This window comes from Lepidochelys kempii, chromosome 15 (assembly GCF_965140285.1).
Source record: "Lepidochelys kempii isolate rLepKem1 chromosome 15, rLepKem1.hap1, whole genome shotgun sequence".
Lineage (NCBI taxonomy): Eukaryota > Metazoa > Chordata > Testudines > Cheloniidae > Lepidochelys > Lepidochelys kempii.
The window spans coordinates 30,436,744-30,457,406 of record NC_136394.1 but is presented as its reverse complement, the minus strand read 5'-3'; the positions used below and the strand labels follow the sequence as shown (position 1 = coordinate 30,457,406).

The following is a 20,663-nucleotide window of genomic DNA, read 5'->3' as shown; positions in this document are numbered from 1 at the left end:
GCTTGGTAACAGCCTCACTTGTGTCATAGGCCTCATTGGAAACAACTCTTTACCTGCTTTGTACGACTGTCTGACAAGGAACACCTGGACAAAGTGTACTGCGTTAGAAGAGTACCCTTAGGTTCCATATATGTATGTAACACAAATGCTCTACAAAGGTTTCTTGTACAAGCTGATTAAATAAAGTCACACATCTTAGAGTGGGAGAGCATGGATAAGAAAAAGCATTCAGGTCTTATCTACAAAATGTAATATACCTCCACAATGTAATTGGTATTGTGTAAACTCAGCACAAACTAGGTAGTAACTGAGTCTAGTCTAAACAGCAATTGTTAATCTATCCCATTCCATCCCCCCAGGTTCCTCTGAAAGGATAATGTGTATTTGATCTTAATAGGGCTTCAATTCCAGCCCTTCAGTACTACCTTTTTGAGGTCTTGCTTGTTATACATGTTATCATAGGGCTGTCTGACACTATTCAAAAGCAGATTTGGTTCAAAGGAACCTCACAAACGGAGGCCTGCAAACTCCTTACTTTAATCTGTCACTACCATATAGCAGTGCTCTTCAAATGGCAGCCCATGGGCCAGATCCAGCCTGCAAGGGCCTTCCTGCTCCCAGCTGGGGGCTCTGCTGTAAGGTGGTACTGCTACTTGGCTCCAGCTCCTTGGCTCCCCTGCCAGACGGCACCTATGGCTCCCCGACTACAGGGCATCCACCAGCCCTCAGAGACAAGGAGCCTGAATCTCTTTAGACTAGAGAACTGAAGCCCAGGGCAGAGCTGGAGCCAGGTAGCATGACTGTCCTACAGCAGAGCACCCAGTGGGAACAGAAGCTGGGAGCAGGCAGCAGGAGACAGGTATAGTACATGCTCTGGGGGGAGCCAACCCCTGCTGCCCTGGGCCTCTCCCAGCTCCCTCACTGTCCCCATCTTCCTTCCAGCTCCCTCCACCCAAGCAGTACAACGGAGGCTTCTGTCTCTTGCAGTTATCGCCCTCCCTCTCTCCACCTCAGGTGCCAAAAACACTGATGAGCATGGGAAACACACTGCTCATTCAGATAATCGGGATTTTCAATTAGCTGAAATTCTGATAAACAGACTTCAATGGTATTTAATTTAGAAACTTTAAATTTAAACACACTGGAGCTAGACTTTGTTGATACATTTCAACTTACAGTTGTACAGTTTTACTCAGGTGCTTAATCAGATCGGATGCTGATGCAACACAAAGCGATCAATGTCCTTTCATTAGATAGCAAACTCCTGAAGAGCCCTTTGGCCCTACAGAGTGCCCTTTGGCTGACCAAGATTTGGGCATTGCCTTATCCAGCCCTCAGGAAAATATAACTGAATACGCACTGCCACACAGTACACAAGCAGTCTTCTTACGGCTAACGTTCTCCCACAGCCTGCCAAAAACCAACCCTAAATGCTCCCAGTCTGGAGCAGAAGTGCAAATAGAATCTGCAAGCACAGCAGAAGCAAATGGAAGAGCAATTCAGATAAGTGTAACAACAGCCACGTTGTCAACTGGGTCCACATATCTATTCAGGGGACACCATAATAGGGCCTAATCACATCAGCCACACTATCAGAGGCTTGTTCACCTGCACATCTACCAATGCGATATATGCCATGTGCCAGCAATGCCCCTCTGCCATGTACATTGGCCAAATAGGACAGTCTCTACGTAAAAGAATAAATGGACATAAATCAGACGTCAAGAATTATAAGATTCAAAAACCAGTCAAAGAACACTTCAATCTCTCTGGTCACTCAATTACAGACCTAGAAGTGGCAATATTACAACAAAAAAACTTCAAAAACAGACTCCAACGAGAAACTGCTGAATTGGAATTAATTTGCAAACTGAACACCATTAAATTAGGCTTGAATAAAGACTGGGAGTGGAGGTGTCATTACACAAGGTAAAACTATTTCCCCATTTTTATTTTTCCCCCTACTGTTCCTCACATGTTCTTGTCAACTGCTGGAAATGGCCCACCTTGATTATCAATACAAAAGGTCGTCCCCTGTGTCCCCCCCACTCTCCTGCTGGTAATAGCTCTCCTTCTTCCGATGAAGTGAGCTGTAGCTCACGAAAGCTCATGCTCAAATAAATTGGTTAGTCTCTAAGGTGCCACAAGTACTCCTTTTCTTTTTGCGAATACAGACTAACACGGCTGTTACTCTGAAAGCTCTCCTTAAGTGATCACTCTCCTTACAGTGTGTATGGTAACATCCATTGTTTCATGTTCTCTGTGTATATAAAATCTCCCCACTGTATTTTCCACGGTAAGCATCCGATGAAGTGAGCTGTAGCTCACAAAAGCTTATGCTCAAATAAATTGGTTAGTCTCTAAGGTGTCACAAGTACTCCTTTTCTTTTTCCGGATAAAGACTAACACGGCTGCTACTCTGAAACCTAACAGCATTAGCAGAATGCTCACCACACACAAGCCTATTTCCCTGACATTCTTGTAAAGATATAATTCAGACAAAGCTGAGAAGCATTAGCAAAGCTGGCCTGTCATTGACAGAACCACGTTCACTCATGTGTTGAAACTTGTGGTTTGGGGTGGCTGAAGAAGAGTGTTAGGGCAAGAAAAACTTCCACTGCCCCATCAAGTTTAGTGTGAATAAGTCAGTTGGATGCAGAAACCTGTTCCACAACCTTTGGTGAATAAAGATCACTTTTCTCCTAGGTAAAATGCAATTTAGAAGCGTAACAAACTGCAGTTCTAATATAATCAGATAAATTCATTTAAACTCCTGTCACCTCAGAGCTTTGGAGCTGTGCTCCGGCTCCGCTCCAGCTCTAGGCAAAAACCTGCAGCTCCACTGCTCCGGAGCTGCTCCGCACTCCAGCTCTGGGCTCCACTCCAAAGCCCTGCATCACCTACATGCAGCGAATACTGAGAAGTGCTACCTTTAAATACAAACACTCATCTTGATATTAATTTGTTAATCCTCTTAAATTATATACATTTAATATTAAGCTAAGTACTCTACGACTCCACCCAGTCTCCAAATTCAAACAAGCATTCTGTGTGTGTAATATGGTAAAATAAAAATGTGTGTGTTATATCACCATCAGTCTATGTACAAAGCATTAAATACATCTATTATTCTTTGTGGTAACTGTTGCTGTCAGGCTGAATGTAACATGCAAGGAAAGATTCAATATATATCAGTGTTCAGAGTAGCAGCCGTGTTAGTCTGTATTCACAAAAAGAAAAGGAGTACTAGTGGCATTTAGAGACTAACCAATTTATTAATAAATTGGTTAGTCTCTAAGGTGCCACCAGTACTCCTTTTCTTTTTGCATGTATCAGTGTGTGTGCTGCAAGAAGAGGATGGTATTAGTGAATATATTTTAAATAGAATGCTAATTAGAAACCTAAGGCAAGACTACATTTATATTAAATATCCAACAAGGACTAACATGATTCAGGTTCCGTCATTTGACAGCACATAAAATGGTGTTTCTTGTAAAATCCACCAGGAAAAGAGCAAGCCATCTTGGCTGTAGACTCTGAGCAAGAAAGGCAATTATAAAACAAAATCTGTGTCCATTTTGTTCCATGAAGAAACGTGAAGGTTCCCATGAAAATCAAATACAGCTATGTAAGCCAAAAGTTCATAGAATCATAGGGACCTCAGGAGGTCATCTAGTCCAACCTCCTGCTCAAAGCAAGACCAATCCCCAATTTTTGCCCCAGATCCCTAAATGGCCCCCTCAAGGATTGAACTCACAACCCTGGGTTTAGCAAGCCAATGCTCAAACCCCTGAGCTATCCCTCCCCGCAATGGGTCAGACCATCTGTAAAATAAAATGTATTACAGATTGACAGCTGCAAATGCATTTATTAAGGATGAGACAGCCATGTCCTTCTAAAGACTTGTTTTGTTGACTTAGGGCTAGTCTACACTGGCAATGTTAAAGCGTTGCCACGGCAGCGCTTTAATGTGGCTTGTGTGGTTGCGGCAAAGCGCTGGTGGGGAGCTCTCCCAGCGCTCTAAAAACCCACCTCCATGAGGGGCGCGGCTCCCAGCGCTGATGCACTGTCTCCACCCGTGCTTTACAGTGCTGAAACTTGCTGCACTCAGGCGGGTGTTTTTTTTAACACCCCTGAGCAAGAAGGTTGCAGCGCTGTAAAGTGCCAGTGTAGACAGGCCCTTACTGTGAGGCATACAAACATCCCTCCTAAATTTTGCCCCAATTTACCCCCCCTTTGAAAGCCATTAATGCTAAAACTGACTTGTAAAAGTACCTATAAAGACTTGATTCCAAGTCAAAGTTTGAACTCATTACCACTACTAGAAAGAAGATGATGAACAAAAAACTTGGACACATAGTGGCATTTAAATTCCTGAGAACTGAATAAGTTTATATTTTCAGATTTATATCTCATGATGGTATGAAGCAATTATCTACAAAAACAGAAATAGATTGTGGATCTGAATACAGACCAAGACCCCTTGTTGAAACAGACAGAAGCAAACCATTGATCAACACTGGGACTAGAAAAGGAGCCATTGTGAAAAAGTAATCGCACAAGAAGAGTTTCCTTTGTGTGCAGCAGCAGCTTTGGTTGCATCAATGAAAGTACAATTCATGTGTTAAATGCTGCAGCACATTCAAATGTTCGTATATTTTTGATGCGTCTTGCCAAAACAGCAGCAAGTCTTCACCCTCAGCAACTAGGAGGTTTTTATATTAAAAAGCTATTTCTAGATGACAATTTTACATCCATCATGGAAATGTTAAGATATTTGAAAAGCAACAGTTTCTTTTTATGTTCATACCTAAACAGAAAAAATAAACAAGATAATGCATTAAGATAGGCTACATGAGGGATGAATGGCCAATCAGATCTAGGTATTGCAGCAAATGTGGTATATCACTTCTGTTTTTGTTTAAACAAGAGTTAAAACAAAATTAATCCTCTATTGCTGATTTCTTTTATACTCCTCTTTTATACCCAATGGCTATGTCTTCACTGCACAGTTATTTACACTCATGTTTGCTCCTCTTCATTAGCCTAGCTTGAGTAAGAGCAGCCACACGGCAAAATAAGGACTTTCCCAAATGGGGAGATATTCCTCTTTGACTCCATGTGTGGACCCGCTTATCCCACAATAAAAGCGGTCTTATTCCGAATTAGCTTAATCCACTTTGGAATTTGGAGTAAACTAATTTGGAACAAAGCATTTATTTCGGAATAAGCATGTTCACACATGGAGTTAATCAGGAATAGTTAATATGCTTTAAAGTCATGCCCTACCTTATTCTGGATTAACTTTCATTTGTAGACAAGCTCTAAAACTCAAGCTGCACAGAGTGAAAGCATTAGCAGTTGAGTTGTGAAAACTCAAGCTATATACCCTATACCCTCTGGCTGACCAGAGCTAACTCAAGTAAAAAGCACCACCACACTCAAGGTACGAGTTTGTGTGAATGGACAGGACTCAAGTGAGGGGCAACATTCAAGTTGTAACTTTAACTCTGCAGTGAACACAAGCACAATGAAAGGTATTTAGTAAACATTTCATACATGGTTACAGTTTCTATGTAATGAAACTTCGGTAATTCATTTAATGCTCACTTTTCTACACCTGAAGACTGATAGTTTCATGCATCCAGTCAAATGATTAAGCTCCTGAAATTTATAGTTTCAATTTTTTCTACGTGCTGTAACAAATTTATTATAAAATCAAGATAATTAATATAGTAACTTGTTTCAAAGGGTAAGAAATGTTCAGTCTTCAATGTATCCAGTTTGAGAAATTCATTATAGATTTATCATGAGCCAAAAATGAAAAATGTGAACTTGCTCCTGATAACCAGTATTGTGAGTAAAAAGAAAAGGAGTACTTGTGGCACCTTAGGGACTAACAAATTTCAGCTGCAGCTCACGAAAGCTTATGCTCAAATAAATTTGTTAGTCTCTAAGGTGCCACAAGTCCTCCTTTTCTTTTTGCAAATACAGACTAACACGGCTGCTACTCTGAAACCTGGTACTGTGAGTGAAATCCTGGTCCACTGAAATCAATGAGAATTTTGCTATCACTTTAGGGGAGCTAGGATTTTACACCATATGTCTAGGTGCATGTATCAACAAAAACACACCACGGATTACACATCTATAAAAACCAACAAGGATTATGTCCAACAGACAATTCTCTGGAATCTTTTGAGTGTATCATAGAATTGCCACTAATATGCTTGTTATAAAATAACGTATAGAAGCTCACCTAATTAAAGTGTACAGTGCACATAAGGAAAGTGATTTATGCACAGTACATAAAAGACACAAACTACCATTTTAAAACACTCCAGACAGGTTAAAAAACTAACATGTAATATCATTTCCCAATTGTAACATAACTTTAAAATAGCAATAGAGAGGAGTCTAGATAGTTAGCTGTTTAATAGTTTCAGATCATGAGAATGTACTATAGAGAAAAGAAATTAGGATCAAAGTCCCAAGTGAGTTATGCATGTCTTCCCTAACAATACCAATAAAAACTCTGTTTATACATATACTTTAAAAGATTTTTTTAAGGAATCAGATACATGTTTATTATATTTGTCATATGCATCCCACAAGCCAGGTTCCTCATCATCAACATAACAATCTCTATAAATGATCTAAAGAAGCTTTTTTGTAAATCAGTTAATTGGAATTGTAAGGTCCCATATCTTGTGAGCTGCCTGATAAAATAATTAATGCTATGTATTACTGGGGCACATGGAATCCCAGCTCTCCAATAATAAAGGATCACCTGCTTCTACCCATGGGGTCACAAGTTCAGACTGTAAAAGGGACAGTGTCAACTTGGCAAAAAAATAATCAAACATATCAGAAAATAATGTACCTATTATGTTAGCAAGTATCACCTCAGATCACTAGAACTGAAACTATTATATGAAACACACTGATATTTTCCCCCAGATTGTACATCCGACATCACTGTGTCTAATCAGTTTCACCCTTATAATCAGTTAGGTTTCCTCTGCTGAAAAGATCCTTAGAAAGATCACAAGATCCTTGATCTTGATAAAATTCTGTTTCAAAGGAATTTAAAAATCTTCAGGACTGTTATTTAAGAAGTCTAACAGAAACTGGATATTTTTAATTATTAAATTTTTAAAAATTCAAGTTGCCAGTATCCCTTTAAAACTAACCAGGACAATTTAAGGAGTCACTTTTAGAAGTTTAGCTTCCAGTAACACACTTTTTCAGCCCAAGCAGAATTCACTCTAAAGCAATCAGATCAGCCAACTGGATTTGAGGAGTTAACTGAATCCTGTATTTCTCTTTCACAGAAGTACATTTCAAGAAGCTCATAATAGGCTGAGTCATTTGAGACTAGACCAGTAGATCCACCTCAGCTATTAAATATAACAACTTTCTCCTGGTGACCAGATTTTGAGGTCATCCTGACAGATCTTACCCTTTAGTCCTGGAAGGTCAAAAAAAGTTACACATGATGATTTAGTTGGTGTTGGTCCTGCTTTGAGCAGGGGGTTAGACTAGATGACCTCCTGAGGTCCCTTCCAACTTGGATATTCTATGATATCCATCTTACATAGCTCAGGAAAGGCATTAAAACATTACAGGTTTCAGAGTAACAGCCGTGTTAGTCTGTATTCGCAAAAAGAAAAGGAGTACTTGTGGCACCTTAGAGACTAACCAATTTATTAGAGCCTATTTCCTCTTGTTTTTTCCTCCCCCCCCCAGATGTTCTGGTTTAACTTGGATTTAAACTTGGAGAGTGGTCAGTTTGGATGAGCTATTACCAGCAGGAGAGTGAGTTTGTGTGTGTGTATGGGGGTGGGGGGGATGTGAGAACCTGGATTTGTGCAGGAAATAGCCCAACTTGATTGTCATGCACATTGTGTAAAGAGTTGTCACTTTGGATGGGCTATCACCAGCAGGAGAGTGAATTTGTGTTGGGGGGGTGGAGGGTGAGAAAACCTGGATTTGTGCTGGAAATGGCCCACCTGATGATCACTTTAGATAAGCTATTACCAGCAGGACAGTGGGGTGGGAGGAGGTATTGTTTCATATTCTCTGTGTATATATAAAGTCTGCTGCAGTTTCCACGATATGCATCTGATGAAGTGAGCTGTAGCTCACGAAAGCTTATGCTCTAATAAATTGGTTAGTCTCTAAGGTGCCACAAGTACTCCTTTTCTTAAAACATTACAGTCATTCTACTAACATCCAGATCCCCTAAGAACCCATTTTTCTCCCACCTGTACAAGCTCAGATAAACACAATACAATGAGTCCGATGAAGTGAGCTGTAGCTCACGAAAGCTTGTGCTCAAATAAATTGGTTAGTCTCTAAGGTGCCACAAGTCCTCCTTTTCTTTTTGCGGTAAAGACTAACACGGCTGCTACTCTGAAACCAAACAATACAATGTGTAGACAATACTGCAGTATCATCCAATTGCCTCATGAAAGAGCATTCAGCCCACTGGGCTGCATCATGAAATGTTGCAGCTAACAACTAACTTCTGTTAGGCCCCACTTTGCTTTGCTATCCACTGTTGAAACATTACTGGTAAAGGATTCCAGAAGAAAGCGTTCAGATAATTTGGTTTGTGACTAGTTCAGTAGAGGATTAAATGGGTCACTCTCCAAGTAAGCAGAATTCTGAAGTATGTGGTATCCTCTAAACCTATATAAAAGGTTAAAAGTATTAAGGGGATCCACTCCCTCTCCACCACCTTGAGTCAACTTAGTATTCAGTGAGCATGTGCCATCTGCAAGAAAACCAAAATCAGAGCCAGCTATCCATGCTCATTTAACTTTCTTCATTGATACTAGAATGTGAAAGTGCTGAACCAGCAGCTATTTCTGAAAAAATTGCAGGACAAGTCAGCATATCCAGCTGCACAGAACAGAAACAGCACATATTTCCATCTGCATCTGCACATGTATCCCATACATCGTCCTGCAATTAAGTGGTTAACTATTTGGATTCAAGATAATTTGAATTATTTGCTGAGGGAAGTTCAGAGCTCTCCTGATGCTATTGTTTCAGTTTCTCTGACTGCAACTCAAGACAATCATGCACTAGTTTACACTGTGAAGACCATCTTTGCAACTAGAGAGACTAGAAACTTCATTTAAATTAAAAAAAAGCTTAGATCTCAGAGACAACAGCAAAAATCCATTAGTTTTGCGGCTTTTCCACAGCGTGGTTTTGTATTGTCCTTATATACAAAACAAATATCCAAGATATTACAACAGTCTCAGAGTGTGGGCACCCTCACGTGTCAAAACAAAAGCAACAATGAAGATCGCATTCACAGCCTATTACCATGAGCTTCATGTCTGGGCTTGCACTTCCAAGCAGTTTACTTCTCATTCATGCGTCTACAAACTGGCCTTTGAATACACTATGCTTTCATTCTGTGAAGATTTGTCTGATTCAAAGTAGGGTTTAGTTCTCCTGGCAGTAGTTCATTATTTAACAATTAAACACTAAGCCAACAAAGTATGTATCCACCCCAGGAAACCAATTTAAGAGTAGACAGTGACAAAAATAGGTAGCAAGGTGGATAAAAAAAAAATCAGGGAGTTTTTTTTTAAAAGATCAGATTTTTTTTAATTTAAATTGGATTTTTTGATCGTTTTTTCCTCAAAAACTATCTAATTTAAAGATCATTTTAATTAAGATACATTATAGCTCAAAGATATCTCATCATGGAATAAGGATTATAAATTCTAAATGTTTAAAACAAGTTTTGTAGAATCATAGAATATTAGGGTTAGAAGAGACCTCAGGAAGTCATCTAGTCCAATCCCCTGCTCAAAGCAGGACAAACACCCACTAAATCATCCAACAAATGTAAATGAGTTCCAATAGTTCATGGATTAGGGACCCAGTTTTATGGGGTTCTGGGGGCTTCTGTCTAGATTATTTAGGAGTACTTGTGGCACCTTAGAGACTAACCAATTTATTTGAGCATGAGCTTTCGTGAGCTACAGCTCACTTCATCTGATGAAGTGAGCTGTAGCTCACGAAAGCTCATGCTCAAATAAATTGGTTAGTCTCTAAGGTGCCACAAGTACTCCTTTTCTTTTTGCGAATACAGACTAACACGGCTGTTCCTCTGAAACCTAGATTATTTAGGTTAACCTTTCTATCGACCCAATGGGGCTCAGTGCTCAGTCTAAAAGATACCATCAGAGATGCTTAGTTTTGCAGTTCTCAAACTGTGGATTTGTGTCTCCAGAGATAACATGCTTGTTAACAGCAAAAAGGTTTTAAATAAATAAATAATATATAGAAGCGAGACATAACAGACCTCAACCTTATTGTCCCTCTGCAAATTTGTGTACACAGAGTCAATCCCTTACCTCTCCCTAAATGTGCAAAGTTTCAAAAAGTTCAGTGAATAGAAGATTGTTGGGGGCGGAACAGATCTGGACAACGAGAAGAAGTCTGGAGATAAATGTGAGAAGTTAGAGACACGCAGTAGAAACAAAAGTTAAACTGTTTGAGCAGCATATTCCAGAAGTCTTGAGGTCTTTCTGAGCGTAGACCTCATTGATTTGAGATCTACCATACCATTCTCTCACTAGAAGGGAAAACCTATAATGGCAGCAGGCCGTAAAAGAGGACCAGTTGGGGAATATTTTAATGAAGTTCCTCTACCTGTGGGTAAGGACAGGTATACACGCAAAATGCGAACAGTGCAACAAAGAAATGCAAGGCCTGGTTGCCCGAATGAAACAACATCATGAGAAGTGTTCCTTCTCAGGAGAAAGCTGCATTGAAGATGATGAAAGGAACATGTCTGAACATGCAGGATCTTCAGGTTGGTAAACTTTTATTTCATAGGTTTCAGAGGAACAGCCGTGTTAGTCTGTATTCGCAAAAAGAAAAGGAGTACTTGTGGCACCTTAGAGACTAACCAATTTATTTGAGCATGAGCTTTCGTGAGCTACAGCTCACTTCATCAGATGTTTACCGTGGAAACTGCAGCAGACTTTATATACACACAGAAATCATGAAACAATACCTCCTCCCACCCCACTGTCCTGCTGGTAATAGCTTATCTAAAGTGATCAACAGGTGGGACATTTCCAGCACAAATCCAGGTTTTCTCACCCTCCACCCCCCCACACAAATTCACTCTCCTGCTGGTGCTAGCCCATCCAAAGTGACAACTCTTTACATAATCAAGTCGGGCTATTTCCTGCATAGATCAAGGTTCTCTCACATCCCCCCCACCCCCATACACACACAAACTCACTCTCCTGCTGGTAATAGCTCATCTAAACTGACCATTCTCCAGGTTTAAATCCAAGTTAAACCAGAACATCTGGGGGGGGGGGGGTAGGAAAAAACAAGAGGAAACAGGCTACCTTGCATAATGACTTAGCCACTCCCAGTCTCTATTTAAGCCTAAATTAATAGTATCCAATTTGCAAATGAATTCCAATTCAGCAGTTTCTCGCTGGAGTCTGGATTTGAAGTTTTTTTGTTTTAAGATAGCGACCTTCATGTCTGTGATTGCGTGACCAGAGAGATTGAAGTGTTCTCCGACTGGTTTATGAATGTTATAATTCTTGACATCTGATTTGTGTCCATTTATTCTTTTACGTAGAGACTGTCCAGTTTGACCAATGTACATGGCAGAGGGGCATTGCTGGCACATGATGGCATAGATCACATTGGTGGATGTGCAGGTGAACGAGCCTCTGATAGTGTGGCTGATGTTATTAGGCCCTGTGATGGTGTCCCCTGAATAGATATGTGGGCACAATTGGCAACGGGCTTTGTTGCAAGGATAAGTTCCTGGGTTAGTGGTTCTGTTGTGTGGTATGTGGTTGTTGGTGAGTATTTGCTTCAGGTTGCGGGTTACTTCTCTCTTAAGGACTGCCCATCTTCCTTCCGGACTGTTCTTGAATTCTTGCATTTGAGCAAAAAAAATACAGTTGTTACTCTATGGTACTATCATCTTAGACGCAGTTGTGATAAAAAAAATAGCTGAAATAGGCAGCTCTTCCTTTTACAGTTTCACCTTTAAAGTAGTGCTGAGTGTTAGCGAATGCAATGAGTCATACTAAATGAGCACTATGGTAATAATAATTAAATAACTGCATTGACTTATTTTGTTTAGGAGAATCCATCCTCAACATACAGGATTCTGAAGACTATCCACCTTCAAGATCACCATTGTTTTCTATAGTTTCAGAGTTATCTGCCAATGATAGTGTTTCAGTCACATCATGTATGTCACATAGACACAGTATATCACCTGTAGCAAAAAGAAAAAAAAAATCTCCATCACCCAGAAACAACCATAGATAAGTTTGTGATAAGAACCAGCAGATTACAAAAAGAGGTAATTGTTGAAAAAATTGCCCCATTTGTTTATGCAACAAACTCTTTTCCGTATGATTGAGAACCCACACTTCATTAACATGATTCAGTCATTAAGACCAGGATACAGTCCATCCAACAGAGCAGATGTCGCAGGCAAATTGCTGGATAAAGTGTATGAAAGAGAAATTGAGCAATGTGCAAAAGATCTAGAGGGTGAAATTGTTAACCTGAGTCTTGATGGGTGGAGCAATGTCCACAATGATCCTGTTGTACGTGCTTGTGTGACAACAGAAGAAGGGAACGTCTTCCTTACAAAAACAATTGATACATCAGGAAATGCACACATTGCAGAATACTTACAAGATGTAGCAGTAAAAGCTATAACAAACTGTGGGAAAAAAATTCAAATGTCTAGTACGCAGCTTGGTCACAGACAATGCTGCAAATGTATCCAAGATGAGAAGAAATTCAGCAGTGAAGAGAGTCCCAAGATAATAACATATGGTTGCAGTGCTCATTTGATGTAAAAGACTTCAGTGTTCCAGAAATAAAGGCTAATGTTGTTGAATTTGCAACATACTATCATAACAACCACTTTGCAGCAGCTTCTTTAAAAAAGTGGGAGGAACCAAGCTAACTCTCCCACAAGACATGCGATGGAACTCAGCTGTGGACTGTTTTGAGCACTAGATCAAGAACTGGCCTAATCTGATGACAGATGGTGAACAAAATTGTGAAAAAACAGATGGCACCATCACAGCCAAAGTTCCCAACATTGGGCTTAAGAGAAATGTTGAACACGTGCAGAGTACCTGGAAGACTATTTCTGTAGCCTTGAACAAAATGCAGGGAAATCGCTGTTTTATGGCTGACGCTGCTAAAATTTGGAAGGAACTGAGTGAGATCTTAAGCACGATCTCCAGCTCATTTTCTTGCAAATATTCTCAACACTCGGTACTGGGATCAAACCTTAACTGCCAAAGAAGAGGAGTTGGCTATGACATGGACATCCAGCAATCATCCCTCCATAATGCCAACTATAAGAAACTTCAGAGCCAAGGGTGAACCATTCAAGAAATATGTTTGTTGATGATGTTTTAAAGAAAGTCACACCAGTGAACTGGTGGAAGTCACTTAAGCACTTGGATTCAGAGACTGTTGAAGTGATAATCTCACTTTTAACAGCAGTAGCTTCTTCTGCCGGTGTAGAAAGAATATTTTCTTCCTTTGGAATAATTCATTCCAAACTGCGAAATCGTTTGGGACCTGAAAAAGCAAGAAAGCGTGTTTTTCTTTTCCAGAGTATGAACAAACAGGAAAATGAAGGTGAAGATGACTGAATAAGCTGCAGAAGCCAATATTTCAAGTTTCTCATGTTGACCTGGCTGACACAGTCTATTTAATTTTGGGGTTTTTTTTTAAAATATTTCATTTAACTATTTTAGTTAAAAACAATTTTAACAAAACAAACCTGATTTTAAAAAATTTGAACGTTAAACTAAATTCAAAAATTCATATGCTTGTTTTGTTAAAATATTATATGTTTGCTGCTGAAGAAAAAAATCCAGAATACATAATGTTGTTGTTTTAGTTAAATAAAACAATTTAAATGTTGTCTGGTGATGTTCTCCTCCTAATTCAGCATGGCAAGAAAATCCTTCAAATATTAATGATTAACCTGCTGGTTTGGAGATATTTATGAAGTCATTGGGAGGTGAACTATCTGCTTCAATTACCTTTGGTAAATGAAATAAACAAACAATCATTCATTTTCTGATATAGCGGTAAAACTAATCTGAAAAGTTTTCAAAATAAATCACTTTAAAAATGTATACAGTATCTTCTAAAAATGAAACCAACATCTATCTCTGAGTTGTGAAGAATATGTATTAAGGTTATAACAACCAACAAGAATGCACTTTTATGTAGAAATCCATGATTAAATCGAATCTTCCTGACTAGTGATTTAAATCAAATCCACCCTGATAGGTAGGACAACAAATATCTCCATTCATTCATAAAGCATCAAGTACATCAAGTACAGAACTATAGAAGTGAAAGAAAGATACTGCCAACTTGTAGTAAACAATTACACTACATCTCTGAATTGCCTTGCTACATTACCTTGATATTCCATTTTAATTATGGAGGAAAGGAAACTAGTATTTACCAGATTTACAGTTTTAGTTATCTAATAATTTTTAACAAAAAATGATAGAAACAGGCAGCAGGAGTCATATCCTTAGCCAGTGTAAATTGTCTTAGCTTCCTGAACATCAGTGAGTCTACAGCAATTTACATCAACTGAAGAGCTCTCTTTAGATTGCTAAATACAAGTAACAACTCCTACAATAGCTTCTTGAAAGTACACAAGAAAAGTACCTGCCTTGACAAGACAGTCCAGGCCAGGCCCATGAGTTCTTATGGCCCCAACCCTGCAGTCTTACGTACACGTTAACTTAATTGCGACTACTCAAAATGCATAAACTGAAGCACTTGCATAAGTCTTTGCAAACTCTGGGTTTAAGACTGTAATCCACATAAGTGAGCAAAACAAGTCTATTCTCAGACCCCACTGCAGGAAACTGTTCTACATAAAAAGACATCTGGAAAATAAGGAAAGAAAAATGGCATTTGAGATAAACTGAATGCAAACTCTGATTTTAAAAGTTACATTATTGCACACTAATGACATTTATGATATTTTAAAGAGTTAATAAACAATGTGTGACTTCCATTGCCCTGAAAAGTTCACTTCGCCAGTGGAAAACATTCCCTAGTGAGCAGGGCTAATATATCAATTTCTGTGGGATCTAGATTAGAAAAAATGCTATTCTAACTCTTATGCTCAAAGAAAGACTTTCTGCTATGACTATGCAGTACTGTATTTCTGAGTCTTCAGAAAACTTTAGTGCCTTTAATCCCTCTCAGCTTTCCCAAGCATTCCTAACAGTGAAATTATCAAAATTCTGGTAACTTTCATGATGACTATTTAGAAACCCATGAGCCACAGGAAAATTGCCCAGAATCATATTAGTTTTACTCTAATGATGCTTGTGAAAGCTAGCAGAAGAGGCAGCAATGAAGTTATTCATGGGCCACGACCACACAAAAAGCTTGAGAAAAATGTAAACCAGTGATGATACCCCACTGCAGCAGCTAAGAGGCTTGGGGGTGGGGAGTGAAAGCTCCTTGCTCCTTTCCAGCAGCCAAGCTGATGTGAAAGGAGAGGGAGGAGAGAAAGTGGGTTCAAATTTATCTACTAGCCAGGCCGATATGCCAGATGGAGCAGAGTCTGTGAACACCACCCAGGCAGGAATCCCAGAGCCCTACCAGCAGCAAGGGAGATGAAGGACCTGGACTTCTCACCTACATTCCATCTGGAGCTTGCTGGAAGGCTCCTGCACCTCATTTTTCATATCAGTCTCTCATGTACAGCCCTTTGGCATCTTGTAAATTTTTCAAGCACTGCCCTTTCTATATGGCACTCTTCCTTGTAGGAAAGTTATTTGCAAATCAGAACTGGAAGCTTTAGAAAACACCTATTCCAGAAGAAACCAAGCTATCCCAAAAGATTAACAGAAATGCCAAGGACAGAATAAGTATGTAGACTGAACTCCCTTCTCAGGGTTAGACATAGCTGACAGAGGTAAAAACGTCTGTACCCTGTATATACACAGCTTTCAACATTGCTACTACCAGAGGAGTTGCATTGGTGCAGAATTACATGTCTCATTTTCCCTGATTCTTGGTACCTAGTTTATTGTGAAGGCCCAGACCAGGCAGGATGAGAGAAACATGCATGAAACACTCTGGCCTGTATCTATCATATGGAAGGACTACAATCTTCAGGGTTGCCAATCAGGAAAGGACTTTTAATCAGTACTAAACATATAATTTAATATAAATAAAAAATAAGGTGGTATGCTGAGTGCTCTCCCATAATTATAGATTTTAAAAGAGATTTTCTATGACGTTATTCATAATGGTATTCAGGATTTTCCCCAATAATCCAAAAAAAAATTTATCTATAAAAACTCAGTCACTCTCTTCTGCACTTTTTTATAGCACAAATGGAGAAGTGAAGGTTGTGGGCAATATTATCTGTAGTAGCTGGAATATCCTTAGCAGGAAGAAAAAATGTGATGAACGCAATAATAAATTAATATAGCTAATACTAGGAGCAGCACAAAAAACATTTACTTTAATCAGTAAGCTCAGGTAACCACAGAGGAAAACAGACTTGATAACCTGAAGTCTTTTCGAGTAGGGAATCAAGCTTTAAATAATTTTAATTCGTATTGTACTCTGGAAGGGCACAAACTATTTTTAAAAATCCTTTCTAAAAACTATTTTTTGCTACAATTATGTCACAGGTTACATTTTCTGTCTAAAAAGCAATTTTGTCAACTAAACTACTCCAGATAAGGAAGGTTTTACAACTTTGTTTCTATTTTATGGATAAATAGTTTTAGCTCAATATACACTAAAACAAATCCTGTAATATTGTTTTACCATAACCAGCAACAGTTCTTAGAGAAATTGTAGAAAAATAACTGGATTATGTTACCAGTTGGCTTTCCCCATTATTTAATCAGGCAATTTCTTCCATGTATTGTCTACTCCTTTACTATGTCCCAGAATATTGTAGAAAAAAAAAATCATAACCACTCTGCTTCAAAAAGGTGTGAACCACCCTGTTTTATGGCATAAAGAAAAAACCTTCTATTCTGGAGGGGGGGAAACCCAATATCCATTCTTGTAAAAAAAAAAAAAAAAAAAAAAAAAAGTGGGTCTGAGGCATCTGATCTAACTTCACTGTTACCCTAGTAACATTGTTTACCTCCTCCGCTTGCCATGAAAATTGCCTACAGTTGCCACAGAAAAAAGTCTATTTTGACAGAACATCAATGGCCATATGTTAGTGTTCCTTTAGCATGATACCAACATTTTACATTGTCACGTGCAGCAGATTATCTTGAACAGATTTATACCATTATACTCTGAAAAATCAAAGCCAAAAGAATACAAACTGGTTAGCACATTACATGATGGCATAGATTAGCAGCATACCATCTGCCAAACACGATTTTCCTTAAATCCATTCCATACTGAAAAGTCAAAGTCACATAGATGATGCATCAGAAACAAATATCAAATCAATATTCATGTTTACATGATTAATTACTTAGCTTCTCAGAAAAGGAAAGTACAGTAACAATCCTGCAATTAAATCCACACAAGCAGTTTATTACTAAAACTGAATATAATAAATAATGCAGGGAAAAAAGTGGATTCACAGACTTGGACTTCCATCTCAACAGATATGTTTAATTTGCAGTTTTAGAACACCCAGATACAGATTCTCCTCCCACTGAAATCAATTGCAGGCCCTCCACTGACTTCATGGCAGTGGGATTAGGCCCCATGTGATCTTTTTAACAGATTACTTATGCCCAATATAGCATAAACCTAACTATACAATGTCCTTGTAGTCACATATGAATTACTGCATGTTTTTCCAATTCTGGTATAAAATAAATGTATATTATGTTAGATGCACCAAATAATGACAAAATATAAATCTTTTCTTTCCATCCGGATCCTTTACTATTTCAATTTAGCACTGCTAAAATTGCAATACATGGACCAATTTAGCCAAAAACAAGCTATTTGCATCCACAATGTGTTGGAATCATGAAGCCCTGCACTTAGACTCATAGACTATCAGAGTTGGAAGGGACCTCAGGAGATCATCTAGTCCAACCCCCTGCTCAAAGCAGGGCCACTTGTTTCCAGTTACACCAAACTGAAACAAATAAACCTAAAGAGAATAAACAATGACATTAAAAATGTAGCTCAACCAAGTCTAGTCATCTCAAGTGCTATACAACAAATTATAGATGTCAGTCTCTTAATTAACCCATGAGGCTTTAATAAGATTTAAATACTGTGGAATGACACAGTAGAGAAGGAAGTTATAGCATTAACATTTTCCTTAGACATTTTTATTTTTAGCAAGGAAACAAAACAAAATCAGTGTTAGAACAATTTAAACCAAGATACCCAGTTGATACTCAGATTAGGCAATTATTTGTCCAGTTGACAGGTAACTAATGATGGGAGGGGGAATAAGAACAATGAGGGGAAGAACCGGGGAGTAGGAGTTTTATCTGTAGCTACCACTAGAGATTGTTACACTTTTCCAAACAGCTTTAGTGTTTAATCCCATCAAAAGGGATGCATTATTCCCACAGAAATGGAGACCATAACAACCACCACCAAAACAACAAAAAACAAGGGAAGAAAAATATCTGGAAGCAGCCAACTTATAAATCTTTCTGCAAATACTTTATGCATGAGAAGTTACCAGTGTGTATCAGTTTGACAAATCACCGAATGTCAGAGAGACACACAAGGCTCCTCGGGATTTCTACAGAAGCTTCAAAGCCATTTACAAGCACCAGCTGAGCAGAGCTCAGACCCACAGGGAAGTTGTCCGCTAACTTTGGGAACAAGTCCCGGACCAGCGTTTTCAAACTCGGCGACCTGAAGTTGGACACCTAAAGGCAGAGCTCGCAGCCCGACTTCCAGACGCGCTGAGCACCCTCCGCTCCCTTCGCAGCTGGGGTGCTCAGCGCCGCGGCAACCCACGGGCCTGCGCGAGGGGACTGGGAAGGGCCGTCCAGGGGGCCCGGGGCGCGTGGAGCAGGGCTCGGCCGGGCACTTTCAGAGAGGCGAGGGAGGGTAAACAATGAGGGCAGGGTGCCCCGGGGCGGGGGGGTCTCAGAGAGATGGGAGCAGGGTACCCCCTGGGGACGAGAGGTCGGGGGGGCAGGGTGCGCCTTGGGAGAGGGGTCAGGGAGGTCTGGGGGGCAGGGTACCCCTGGGGACAGGGAGGTCTGGGGGGCCAGGGTATCCCTGGGGACAGGGAGGTCTGGGGGGCCAGGGTGCGACTTGGGAGAGGGGTCGGGGAGGTCTGGGGGGGCAGGGTACCCCTGGGGACAGGGAGGTCTGGGGGGCAGGGTACCCCTGGGGACAGGGAGGTCTGGGGGGGCAGGGAAGTCTGGGGGCAGGGTACCCCCGGGAAGGGGGCTCAGGAAGGCGGGGAGCAGGGTGCCCCTGGGGAGAGGGGTCAGGGAGGTCTAGGGGGCAGGGAAGTCTGGGGGGGCAGGGTACCCCTGGGAAGGAGAGGCTCAGGAAGGCGGGGAGCAGGGTGCCCCTGGGGAGAGGGGGGTCAGGGAGGTCTGGGGGGGGCAGAGCACCCCTGGGGAGGGGAGGTCTGGGGGGCAGGGAAGTCTGGGGGGGCAGGGTACCCCTGGGGAGAGGAGTCAGGGAAGTCTGGGGGGCAGGGTACCCCCGGGGAGGGGGCTCAGGAAGGCGGGGAGCAGGGTGCCCCTGGGGAGGGGGGGGTCAGGGAGGTCTGGGGGGCAGGGTGCCCCTGGGGAGGGGGGGGTCAGGGTGCCCTGCCCTGAGGGGGGCGGGGTCCCGCGGGGGTCCGGTCCATGGCGCCCTCGGGGGGCGGGAGCTGAGACAGCTCGGCCCCTCCCCCCAGAGCGAGTCTCAGAGGGTCCCAGCCCCGCAGGGCCCAGCCGCGGAGCCCCCACCTGCGTCCCGGGCGTGCGGGCGCCCCAGCCCCAGCGCGGCGCCTCCTCCCGCTGCCGCCGGGCGCACCGCGCAGCCTAGCCTGCTGCCGGGGGGGGCGGGGGGAGCCGACCGCTCGCGCACCACGAGAGCCCGCCCCGCGCGCAGCCCAACCTGCTGCCGGCCCCACGGGACGAACGGAGGGAAGCGCCTCTGTTACCATGGTGACCGCGAGCTGGGCGGGGCCTGGGCGAGGCGGACCCCCGGCGGGCGGGGCTTGCCCGGGGCGGGGGCTCGGGAGCTCGCGTCCGTTCTCCTGGGGCTCGCTCGCCCCTCCCCCCCCCCATAGACCTGCCTGGCTCACGGGGAGTTGTACGGGGCTGGGCCCGCAGCGGGGCTGCCCTGGGGGCTCGGGAGCCGGGTGGCGAGGCCAGAGGCGCTGGGACTGAGGGGGGGGGGAGGCGCTGGGACTGAGGGGGGGGGGAGGCGCTGGGACTGAGGGGGGGGGCTGCGGCCTCCCCCCCGGCGCCAAGTGGTTTCCCTCATCTCCAGGGTTCCCAGCACCCCCCCCCCCCGCACACACTGAGACAGTGCCCCCGGGGGAGGCGCCCCCTACGCGGAGGTGCCTTTGCTGGGGCCTGGGAGGCGGGGTCAGGCTTCAGCTGGAGCCCGGGGGTGCTCGGGGCTGTACGCACCTGAAGCCAGGCCTGGAGAGCCCCGCC

The 20,663-nt window shown here is 42.0% G+C and overlaps 1 protein-coding gene across 1 annotated transcript in view; it reads right to left on the bottom strand.

Moving 5' to 3' along the window:
* The window catches only part of KIAA1671 (KIAA1671 ortholog), a 160,392-nt gene extending 140,358 nt beyond the window's left edge, over positions 1 to 20,034 (bottom strand). Inside the window, exon 1 of the mRNA XM_073313248.2 lies at positions 19,965 to 20,034. The gene's annotated coding sequence lies outside the window, so the exon portion shown is untranslated. The remainder of the gene's footprint in view (positions 1 to 19,964) is intronic.
* Positions 20,035 to 20,663: the final 629 nt, after the last annotated feature.